The sequence below is a fragment of the Oncorhynchus clarkii genome, chromosome 21 (genome assembly GCF_045791955.1).
Source record: "Oncorhynchus clarkii lewisi isolate Uvic-CL-2024 chromosome 21, UVic_Ocla_1.0, whole genome shotgun sequence".
Taxonomy (NCBI): domain Eukaryota; kingdom Metazoa; phylum Chordata; class Actinopteri; order Salmoniformes; family Salmonidae; genus Oncorhynchus; species Oncorhynchus clarkii.
The window spans coordinates 3,693,172-3,704,990 of record NC_092167.1 but is presented as its reverse complement, the minus strand read 5'-3'; the positions used below and the strand labels follow the sequence as shown (position 1 = coordinate 3,704,990).

The 11,819-nt window shown below is 43.8% G+C and overlaps 1 protein-coding gene across 4 annotated transcripts in view; it reads right to left on the bottom strand.

The window, feature by feature from the left end:
- LOC139379639 (serine/threonine-protein kinase WNK1-like) overlaps positions 1-1,816 on the bottom strand; it is a 191,049-nt gene extending 189,233 nt beyond the window's left edge. For all 4 annotated transcript variants that reach the window (XM_071122448.1, XM_071122449.1, XM_071122450.1 and 1 more), the window contains exon 1: positions 1,148-1,816. The gene's annotated coding sequence lies outside the window, so the exon portion shown is untranslated. The remainder of the gene's footprint in view (positions 1-1,147) is intronic.
- Positions 1,817-11,819: the final 10,003 nt, after the last annotated feature.

The window sequence follows — 11,819 nt, the reverse complement described above, 5'->3', positions numbered from 1 at the left end:
TGAAAACCACTGATATGGACGTGTGCGATTTGGGACGAAAAACAGTGTCGCATCTAAAAACGAATTAGCTCTCTACCCAATCCATTACTCTTGTTCAGAAATGTATGGACATGTCTGAATGTTAATTAAAGCACCGGGGGAAAAATGTAATTCCCCATAATTGTACTATTTATATTTTCCCACGAGTAATTTCCACTGGTAATGTATAATCTCGTTTACCAGATTTCCGACCATGCGCAGATAATTTATTAACTGAGATTTTTTTTAGAAATCCCCAAATTAAGATAAATCCGAAGTGACAAATGTAATTACAAAGCTAATACAAAAAACATCTGAACCTGGTTAAACATGACACACATGACGGGTCGTCAATCTGTGAATGAACGATCTCATTCATTTCGTGGGTCGAATCGATACCGTGAGCAAGCTAAAAAAATAAATACACCGAAAAACATTGAAGCTGTCAATAGTATCTGTTAACGGTGACTCGATTTTCTATTATATTTTCTTCCGATCATAAATGTTACGTTATTCATTTACCTTTATTGAAGAGTACGCTCTGTGGCCTTTCCCTTCCCACTCGTCTTTATGGCTAGCTAGCATAACTGGCTAACCATGGTGGAATAGTTCGCTAGCTACACTTCTGCAGTGCTGTCTTGTCGAAGCTATAATTAATTCTACAAACGAACAGGCACATATATCGACTGTCAAGGGGTCTGTACCAAAGCGAATGTACAGCGAAATAGTTATGTTATTTATCGTCAACTTGGACAACTAACTAGCTAACGTACTAAGGTAAAAACCTCGGTAGTCTTGGTTACTTTACGCTCGCGCTGGATATGGATAGTCTCGCGCTGAAAATGACTTCCAGACAGAGCGCACAATGCAGATAAATAGTTAGTGCTTGTTACAACAAACTAGCAGTAGTTGCAAGTGTCCAACTGCCAGGCACGTTAAGCAAACCCAGCCGACGCACCACAGAACGCCGATACGGTTTTCCACAGCACGCGCTATAGCGAGCCGTAGAAGTGTGATAAAAAGCTATTTCGTAGCGAAACAGCCAATAATCAAGCTAGATGTCATTAGACTGTGTCAATATGCATGCACTTTCCAGCTATATCAACAACATGATTGGTAAAGGCATTACCTTTCGTATTATGGCCATTCTCCCGTAGAATATCGGTTGGTTGATACTTGGAAGAGTAATTCAACAAAAAAATATGCAACGATATTCCTAGTTACTAGTATTAGATCACATTCGTTTTTATTTAAATGTGCAATAATAAACGGGTATATCTACATTCGAAAGCGACCGTATGCGTTCTCAAGACCGCTGTCTTTCATTGGCTTTAGCAGCTACCTCAAGCAGAGCGAGAAAGCCACGTTCATATCGGAGTTGTATCCCCTATGTATCCAGCAGTTCTTCTCTCCCTCCTATTAGATCAGAGCGGACAAAACAAATTCTCCATCTCTCAGCCGCAATTCAATTCCAGATGACCTCAATTTTACTCCATCTCCATGCGATTACTCAGCTACAGTTGTATTACGATGTGAACACAGAAAGAGCAAGACATCCACTGCGGTTCAATTCTCGTTCACTCGTCTGTTCCAATGACTCCGTTCGAATCGAATTCGCTTTTGTTATCCACAAAACAGCAGACAGAAAATGACAGCACAATGTATGTAGGAAAAAACTCTCTCCTACGTGTCCACAGTCAGATGTTGCCGTTTCAGATCGCTAACATAGCCTGCATACAGCTGTTTCCCCTTGGTTCGCTTCATCCACAGATGTAAGGTTTGATGGAGCGCCGACTGTGTATCTATCTGGTTGCTAACTGCTATAGCCAAGCTTTGCGCTCCCAAACTGCGTATTGACGTGGGGCCCTCGTCAGCCAATCGCTTTTTTTTCCTTGTTTTTTTTATTTTTTTTAAATCAAAGACCTGGGGGATCGCGCCTGCTTCCACACTGTGGCGAGACCGAAGCCAGCGATAGCAGACTGGCTTCAACATTTTAAACGGATACATTGTCCAAAAAGACCATGGAGTTTGGGGACATGTCACTTTTTATCTGGGGGAGAGTTGACTCAGACTGTCAACTTCACTGCCCCCTGAAATGATTCAGCTATAACATAGTAGGCTAAGAAGAGCTCTTAACGTTACTGTCTCACAGTGATGCGTTATGATTTTGTGTGAGTGTGCTTTTGGTTGAAAATACCACTTTTTCATGTGGACAATGAACACCACTCATTTGAGCTTTTCTTAATGAGAATAATATACTTATTTGTAAATGTCAATCAGAGTACTTCTATTGAAATAGCATTACAAATAAATAAATCTGATATAGCACCTGCGAAAAGTGCTTGTTTCCAGATGTTGGGATGGAAAGCCTGCGCAGAAGTGGATATTATCGAATTTGTACTCAATGAAGGAGGAAGTATAATCCGAGTATATTGACATTCATGATGTTTTGAAACCCATTTAAATTATATAAAGTCTCTGAAATATATACTGTATATTACTTTGTGTGTTGTTCGAGTTGTGTGTCTGTAAAATTTAAAGTCCAGGTGCATCATTAAAAGCTAATCATTTGGTCAGTGCAAATGTACTGCACTACAATTCCCAAGCACAACATTGACACACCGCGCGAGATCCACAAGGGGATTTTAGTTTTCATCGGATAATGATGTGTAAACCAGCCTAATGCGTTTGGCCCCATTCTTTCATTATAATGGATTGTCTTTGTCTGAAAGTTGGTTGAATAAGGAATTGGAAACGTTTACATATTTGTCTTATTGTTTGTGAAAGTCATTGTATTACGTCACAGTATTGTTAATAACGTGCAAATCTTTCATCCTCTTTCAGAAGTAGGCTAGTTTGAAAATGTGTATTTATAGGGTGGTACAATTTCCTGCATTTTTCACATAGTTTTAAAAGACATACACCGACTTCCATAGGCTACCAGAAGTCCAGAACAATTTACAACCACTCTGACATGAAATTTGTCGTAACACCAGAACTGATCATGAGTTTTTAATGATGAGAACCAGCTTTGGCCTGAGAATGCCTCTAGCGTCTCACTGAGACAGCCATAAAGTAGCTTCTCAACAGAAAATTACCATGTCAACTGGGTTGATTTATTCTCTTCAAGTTGTCCCATATGCAGCCTCTAACAATGGGATAGTCCTCTTTTGTAACTTCCTGTGTAAGATCCAAACCAGTCTCTTTCTTTCTCTCTCACACACAGTCTCTTCAGCAGCTCTTCTATTCAGCTGACAGTTCAATGTAGATCGATGTAGACAGCCCTCATTGTGTATGCCAAATTGCACCCTATTTCCTATATAGTGCACTACTTTTGACCAGAGCCCATAGGCTTATATAGGGAATAGGGTGTAATTTTGAATGTAGCTTCAGTCTGTGTGGGTGTGCTCTCTGCAGCCATTCCTCTGGGACCGGAGCTGCTCTCTTACCAAGCCTCAGCAGCTTGTCTGGGTAGTGCTGCTGACTGAGAGGTGTAGACGATGCAGTTGGCTCCCCTACTCTTTGACCAACGCTGGGCTCCGATGCCAAGTGTCCAACAGGCGTCCAAGTGGCTTGAGAAATAGAAGCTCTGCCTGAATGGGATCTCTCCTAACGCAGACCGGAAGCAGTCGGAAATATAAAGACAGAAGCTATCACTACAATAATTAACAATGTAACATGTTTTGGTTGATATAGTAATAACAATATCTGTATTGTTGTCTATAAGGAGGGAACTTTGCATTTTTATATTAAATATTGTTTTATATTTAATATATTTATTACTGTTAAATGTTTAGTAGGCAAGTTAATTCAGGCAAAAACAACTTGTCTGTAAGTCAAAGGCGAACCCTTAATAGAAGCTAGATGATGTACTAGATTGGGTAATGTTGGTGTTTTTCTCAATAGAGAAACCCTGTCATATTTAAACCCTTGTCCTAACACATATTTCCTGTTGGTGCAGAGTTGAGCAGGAAGTCAATAGCCTTTGAAGGCAGAAACGGTGGCACACACATACAGTACACACGCACAGGGAGACACACTCACATACAGTCACACACATGTATGCATGCACACACACACACACACACACATATTGTACTCAAGCCAGCTCTAGTTGCAAAAAATAAATGTGTCACTGTAGTCAACAATGTAAATTCCAATAAAGTTACTCAATATTTTTGACTGCGGATTTTAACACGTAAAATATATTTTGGACTGCAGTTTTAATACAATCTAAACTTCAGCAATATTTGTGACTATCTTTTGATCATTTTTTCAAGTGTAGGGTTAGTGTAGTGTAGGATTAGCGTACTGTGGGTTTAGTGTAGGGTTAGTGTAGTGTGGGGTTAGTGTAGGGTTAGTGTAGTGTGGGGTTAGTGTAGTGTAGGGTTATTGTAGTGTGGGGTTAGTGTAGTGTGGTGTTAGGGTTAGTGTAGTGTAGGGTTTGTGTAGTGTGGGTTTAGTGTAGTGTGAGATTAGTGTAGGGTTAGTGTAGTGTGGTGTTAATGTAGTGTGGGGTTAGTGTAGTGTAGGGTTAGTGTAGTGTGGTGTTAATGTAGTGTGGGGTTAGTGTAGTGTAGGGTTAGTGTAGTGTGGGGTTAGTGTAGTGTGGAGTTAGAGTAGAGTTAGTGTAGTGTGGAGTTAATGTAGTGTAGAGTTAGTGGAGTTAGTGTAGTGTAGAGTTAGTGGAGTTAGTGTAGTGTAGAGTTAGTGTAGTGTAGGGTTAGTGTAGTGTGGTGTTAATGTAGTGTAGGGTTAGTGTAGTGTGGAGTTAGTGTAGTGTAGAGTTAGTGTAGTGTGGAGTTAGTGTAGTGTAGAGTTAGTGTAGTGTGGAGTTAGTGTAGTGTGGTGTTAATGTAGTGTGGGGGTAGTGTAGGGTTAGTGTAGTGAGGGGTTAATGCCGTCCCTAGGAGGGGTGCGTCACTTGAATGGGTTGAGTCACTGACGTGATCTTCCTGTCCGGGTCCGGCACCCCCCTTGTGTTGTGCCGTGGCGGAGATCTTCATGGGCTATACTCGGCCTTGTCTCAGGATGGTAAGTTGGTGGTTGAAGATATCCTTCTACTGGTGTGGGGGCTGTGCTTTAGCAAGTTGGGTGGAGTTATACCCTGCCTGTTTGGCCCTGTCCAGGGGTATCGTCGGATGGGGCCACAGTGTCTCCCGACCTCTCCTGTCTCAGCCTCCAGTATTTATGCTGCAGTAGTTTATGTGTCGGGGGGGCTAGGGTCAGTCTGTTATATCTGGAGTATTTCTCCTGTCTTATCCTCTTATCCAGTGTCTTGTGTGAATTGAAGTATGCTCTCTCTAATTCTCTCTTTCTTTCTTTCTCTCGGAGGACCTGAGCCCTAGGACCATGCCTCAGGACTACCTGGCCTGATGACTCCTTGCTGTCCCCAGTCCACCTGGCCGTGCTGCTGCTCTAGTTTCAACTGTTCAGCCTGCGGCTATGGAACACTGACTGACCTGTTCACTGGATGTGCTACCTGTCCCAGACCTGCTGTTTTCAACTCTCTAGAGACAGCAGGAGCGGTAGAGATACTCTGAATGATCGGCTATGAAAATCCAACTGACATTTACTCCTGAGGTGCTGACCTGTTGCACTCTCGACAACCAGTGTGATTATTATTATTTGACCCTGCTGGTCATCTATGAACATTTGAACATCTTGGCCATGTTCTGCTATAATCTCCACCCGGCACAGCCAGAAGAGGACTGGCCACCCCTCATAGCCTGGTTCCTCTCTAGGTTTCTTCCTATGTTCTGGCCTTTCTAGGGAGTTTTTCCTAGCCACCATGCATCTACACCTGCATTGCTTGCTGTTTGGGGTTTTAGGCTGGGTTTCTGTACAGCACTTTGTGACATCAGCTGATGTAAGAAGGGCTTTATAAATACATTTGATTGATTGATTGATGATTGGGAGTCCCATAGGGCGGTGCATAATTGGCCCAGCGTCGTCCGGGTTAGGGTTTGGCGGGGTGGGCCGTCACTGTAAGTAAGAATTTGTTCTTAACTGACTTGCCTAGTTAAATAAAGGTTAAATAAAACATGGAAAAATAGTGGTGTGGGGTTAGTGTAGTGTATGGTTAGTGTAGTGTATGGTTAGTGTAGTGTATGGTTAGTGTAGTGTATGGTTAGTGTAGTGTAGGGTTAGTGTAGTGTATGGTTAGTGTAGTGTATGGTTAGTGTAGTGTAGGGTTAGTGTAGTGTATGGTTAGTGTAGTGTATGGTTAGTGTAGTGTATGGTTAGTGTAGTGTATGGTTAGTGTAGTGTATGGTAGGATTAGTGTAGTGTATGGTTAGTGTAGTGTATGGTTAGTGTAGTGTATGGTTAGTGTAGTGTATGGTTAGTGTAGTGTATGGTTAGTGTAGTGTATGGTTAGTGTAGTGTATGGTTAGTGTAGTGTATGGTTAGTGTAGTGTATGGTAGGATTAGTGTAGTGTATGGTTAGTGTAGTGTATGGTTAGTGTAGTGTATGGTTAGTGTAGTGTATGGTTAGTGTAGTGTATGGTTAGTGTAGTGTATGGTTAGTGTAGTGTGGGTTTAGTGTAGTGTATGGTTAGTGTAGTGTATGGTTAGTGTAGTGTATGGTTAGTGTAGTGTATGGTTAGTGTAGTGTGAGATTAGTGTAGTGTATGGTTAGTGTCTGGTAGGATTAGTGTGTGGTGGGTTTAGTGTAGTGTGAGATTAGTGTAGTGTATGGTTAGTGTAGTGTGAGATTAGTGTAGTGTATGGTTGGTGTCTGGTAGGATTAGTGTGTGGTGGGTTTAGTGTAGTGTATGGTTAGTGTCTGGTAGGATTAGTGTATGGTAGGATTAGTGTAGTGTGGGTTTAGTGTAGTGTATGGTTAGTGTATGGTAGGTTTAGTGTAGTGTATGGTTAGTGTCTGGTAGGATTAGTGTAGTGTATGGTTAGTGTAGTGTATGGTTAGTGTCTGGTAGGATTAGTGTAGTTTGGGTGTAGTGTAGTGTATGATTAGTGTATGGTAGGATTAGTGTAGTGTATGGTTAGTGTAGTGTATGGTTAGCAACATTGTCCATCAATAGGGATGACTAGCGTCCTGCCCACCACATCTCTATGATGTACATTCAAAGACTTTTCTGCTTTCTCAAGTCTCAATACACTTTGGGAAATAAACAATAAACATATTTTCCTGCTGTCATTTTCTAAAAACTTACACCAATTACCCCATTCCTTTATTAAACAGATTATGTAATAGAGTGTGTTTGCGAAATTGAATTGAATTGGGACAGAGAAAATGTTCACTTGTGTTATTATAAAATCAACACAGATTTGGGGCAGGGATCTTTTTAAACATAATATTTTTGAAAAGCAAGTGATCTGTTCAGTATTTGGGAAGGGGAGACTTAGTCAGTTGTACAACTGAATGCATTCAACCAAGATGTGTCTTCCGTATTTAACCCCTCTGAATCAGAGAGGTGCACGGGGCGGGGCGGCCTTCGTCGACTTCATCGGCGTCCGGGGAACAGTTGTTGGGTGTTAACTGCCTTGCTCAAGGGCACAATGGCAGATTTTTCCACCTTGCCAGATTAGGGATTTGAACCAACAACCTTTTGGTTACTGGCTAAACGCGCTTAAAAACCTGAAGCGACTCTTAAAGGAAAATTCCACCCAAAAATGATCTTTTGGTATTTGTTTCATTAGTCCATTGTTGCTTTAGGCCCAAAAATGTTTTGCATGTCAGCAATCAAGTTTTCAAGATATGTAACTTTCAAAAAACAGAAATACAGCCGATATGCAAAATACATCATACAGGCCGTATTTCTGTTTTTTGAAAGTTACATATCTTGAAAACTTGATTGCTGACATGCAAAACATTTTGGGGACTATATCAACAATGGACTAATGAAACAAATACCAAAATATCGTTTTTGGGTGGAATTTTCCTTTAATGCATAGTACATTTTCCTTTTATGATGCAATGGTTAAATGCCCATTGTTTTCACTTTGCTCCACTTGTGTAGAGTGCAATAATGAAGAGCACTGTAGTTGAGGAACTAGGCTGCTGCATTGAGCACTGAGCTCTGGTGAGTCAAACAGCACATGATTTTCCTGTTCTGCGAGGACATGAAAAACTCATTTAAACTAAAACTCAGAAAGCATTAAGTAAACGAACTGTCAATGGTCATTTGTGCCCGTCCCCCTCCTTTTCACAATACCTATTTACTCCCCCTTTAAACCTTCACTAACCCCTCTGTTTCTCAGTGACTCTTTGTCTTTTAGAATGTGCTTGAGGGCCTCTCACGTCAGTCAATACATTAGGGCTGGTTGGTGGTTATTGGCTTTTGCGTCCTAAATGTCACCCTCTTCCTTATGTAGTGAATATTCCTTATGTAGTGAATATTCCTTATGTAGTGAATATTCCTTATGTAGTGAATATTCCTTATGTAGTGAGTATTCCTTATGTAGTGAATATTCCTTATGTAGTGAATATTCCTTATGTAGTGAATATTCCTTATGTAGTGAATATTCCTTATGTAGTGAATATTCCTTATGCAGTGAATATTCCTTATGTAGTGAATATTCCTTATGTGGACCCATAAGGCTCTGGTCAAAAGTAGTTCACTGCTATTTGGGATGTGCCCATGGTGACGTGGGGTTTGGTACATGTTTTATTTTCACTGCACACAGAGGTTAGCAACACTCTGAAAACATTATAAAACACAGTAACCACCTCGTTTATTTTTCTTTCACAGATGCCCTCCCTCCCTCCCTCCCTCCCTCCCTTTCTCCTCCCTCCCTCCCTCCCTCCCTCCCTCCCTCCCTCCCTCCCTCCCTCCCTCCCTCCCTCCCTCCCTCCCTCCCTCCCTCCCTTTCTCCTCACACCCTCCCTCCCTCCCTCCCTCCTTCCCTCCCTCCCTCCCTCCCTCCCTCCCTCCCTCCCTCCCTCCCTCCCTTTCTCCTCACACCCTCCCGCCCTCCCTCCCTCCCTTTCTCCTCACACCCTCCCTCCCTCCCTCCCTCCCTCCCTCCCTCCCTCCCTCCCTCCCTTTCTCCTCACACCCTGTTCTCTCTTTCTTATCATGCGTGACACACGTGTTCGTTGTGTGGTCTTTCTCTCACTATACACCTTGTGAGGGCTTTGACGCCTCCAGCACCCCCTTAACCCTGACAAATGATGAATGATGATGTGGAAAGTGACAATTCATGGAATATCTGTTTTAGACTTGGTATAGGACCCCAGTGGTCTGTTTTAGACTTGGTATAGGACCCCAGTGGTTTTAGACTTGGTATAGGACCCCAGTGGTCTGTTTTAGACTTGGTATAGGACCCCAGTGGTCTGTTTTAGACTTGGTATAGGACCCCAGTGGTTTTAGACTTGGTATAGGACCCCAGTGGTTTTAGACTTGGTATAGGACCCGCCCAGTGGTCTGTTTTAGACATGGTATAGGACCCCAGTGGTCTGTTTTAGACATGTTATAGGACCCCAGTGGTCTGTTTTAGACATGGTATAGGACCCCTTCAGTGGTCTGTTTTAGACATGGTATAGGACCCCAGTGGTCTGTTTTAGACATGGTATAGGACCCCAGGGGTCTGTTTTAGACTTGGTATAGGACCCCAGTGGTTTTAGACTTGGTATAGGACCCCAGTGGTCTGTTTTAGACATGGTATAGGACCCCAGGGGTCTGTTTTAGACTTGGTATAGGACCCCAGTGGTTTTAGACTTGGTATAGGACCCCAGTGGTCTGTTTTAGACATGGTATAGGACCCCAGTGGTCTGTTTTAGACTTGGTATAGGACCCCAGTGGTTTTAGACTTGGTTTAGGACCCCAGTGGTCTGTTTTAGACATGGTATAGGACCCCCCCCAGTGGTCTGTTTTAGACTTGGTATAGGACCCCAGTGGTCTGTTTTAGACTTGGTATAGGACCCCAGTGGTTTTAGACTTGGTATAGGACCCCAGTGGTCTGTTTTAGACTTGGTATAGGACCCCAGTGGTTTTAGACTTGGTTTAGGACCCCAGTGGTCTGTTTTAGACTTGGTATAGGACCCCCCCAGTGGTCTGTTTTAGACTTGGTATAGGACCCCAGTGGTCTGTTTTAGACTTGGTATAGGACCCCAGTGGTTTTAGACTTGGTATAGGACCCCAGTGGTCTGTTTTAGACATGGTATAGGACCCCAGGGGTCTGTTTTAGACTTGGTATAGGACCCCAGTGGTTTTAGACTTGGTATAGGACCCCAGTGGTCTGTTTTAGACTTGGTATAGGACCCCAGTGGTCTGTTTTAGACTTGGTATAGGACCCCAGTGGTCTGTTTTAGACTTGGTATAGGACCCCAGTGGTTTTAGACTTGGTATAGGACCCGCCCAGTGGTCTGTTTTAGACATGGTATAGGACCCCAGTGGTCTGTTTTAGACATGTTATAGGACCCCAGTGGTCTGTTTTAGACATGGTATAGGACCCCTCCAGTGGTCTGTTTTAGACATGGTATAGGACCCCAGTGGTCTGTTTTAGACATGGTATAGGACCCCAGGGGTCTGTTTTAGACTTGGTATAGGACCCCAGTGGTTTTATACTTGGTATAGGACCCCAGTGGTTTTAGACTTGGTATAGGACCCCAGTGGTCTGTTTTAGACATGGTATAGGACCCCAGGGGTCTGTTTTAGACTTGGTATAGGACCCCAGTGGTTTTAGACTTGGTATAGGACCCCAGTGGTCTGTTTTAGACATGGTATAGGACCCCCCCAGTGGTCTGTTTTAGACTTGGTATAGGACCCCAGTGGTCTGTTTTAGACTTGGTATAGGACCCCAGTGGTTTTAGACTTGGTATAGGACCCCAGTGGTCTGTTTTAGACTTGGTATAGGACCCCAGTGGTTTTAGACTTGGTTTAGGACCCCAGTGGTCTGTTTTAGACATGGTATAGGACCCCCCCAGTGGTCTGTTTTAGACTTGGTATAGGACCCCAGTGGTCTGTTTTAGACTTGGTATAGGAACCCAGTGGTTTTAGACTTGGTATAGGACCCCAGTGGTTTTAGACTTGGTATAGGACCCCCCCTGTGGTCTGTTTTAGACATGGTATAGGACCCCAGTGGTCTGTTTTAGACATGGTATAGGACCCCAGTGGTTTTAGACTTGGTATAGGACCCCAGTGGTCTGTTTTAGACTTGGTATAGGACCCCCCCAGTGGTCTGTTTTAGACATGGTATAGGACCCCAGTGGTCTGTTTTAGACTTGGTATAGGACCCCCCCAGTGGTCTGTTTTAGACTTGGTATAGGACCCCAGTGGTCTGTTTTAGACTTGGTATAGGACCCAGTGGTCTGTTTTAGACTTGGTAAAGGACCCCAGTGGTTTTAGACTTGGTATAGGACCCCAGTGGTCTGTTTTAGACATGGTATAGGACCCCCCCAGTGGTCTGTTTTAGACATGGTATAGGACCCCAGTGGTCTGTTTTAGACTTGGTATAGGACCCCAGTGGTCTGTTTTAGACTTGGTATAGGACCCAGTGGTCTGTTTTAGACTTGGTATAGGACCCCCCCAGTGGTCTGTTTTAGACTTGGTATAGGACCCCAGTGGTCTGTTTTAGACTTGGTATAGCCTAGCGGGGCGTCAGGGTAGCCTAGCGGGGCGGCAGGGTAGCCTAGCGGGGCGGCAGGGTAGCCTAGCGGGGCGTCAGGGTAGCCTAGCGGGGCGGCAGGGCAGCCTAGCGGGGCGGCAGGGTAGCCTAGCGGGGCGGCAGGGTAGCCTAGCGGGGCGGCAGGGTAGCCTAGCGGGGTGGCAGGGTAGCCTAGCGGGGCGGCAGGGTAGCCTAGTGGGGCGGCAGGGTAGCCTAGTGGGGTGTCAGGG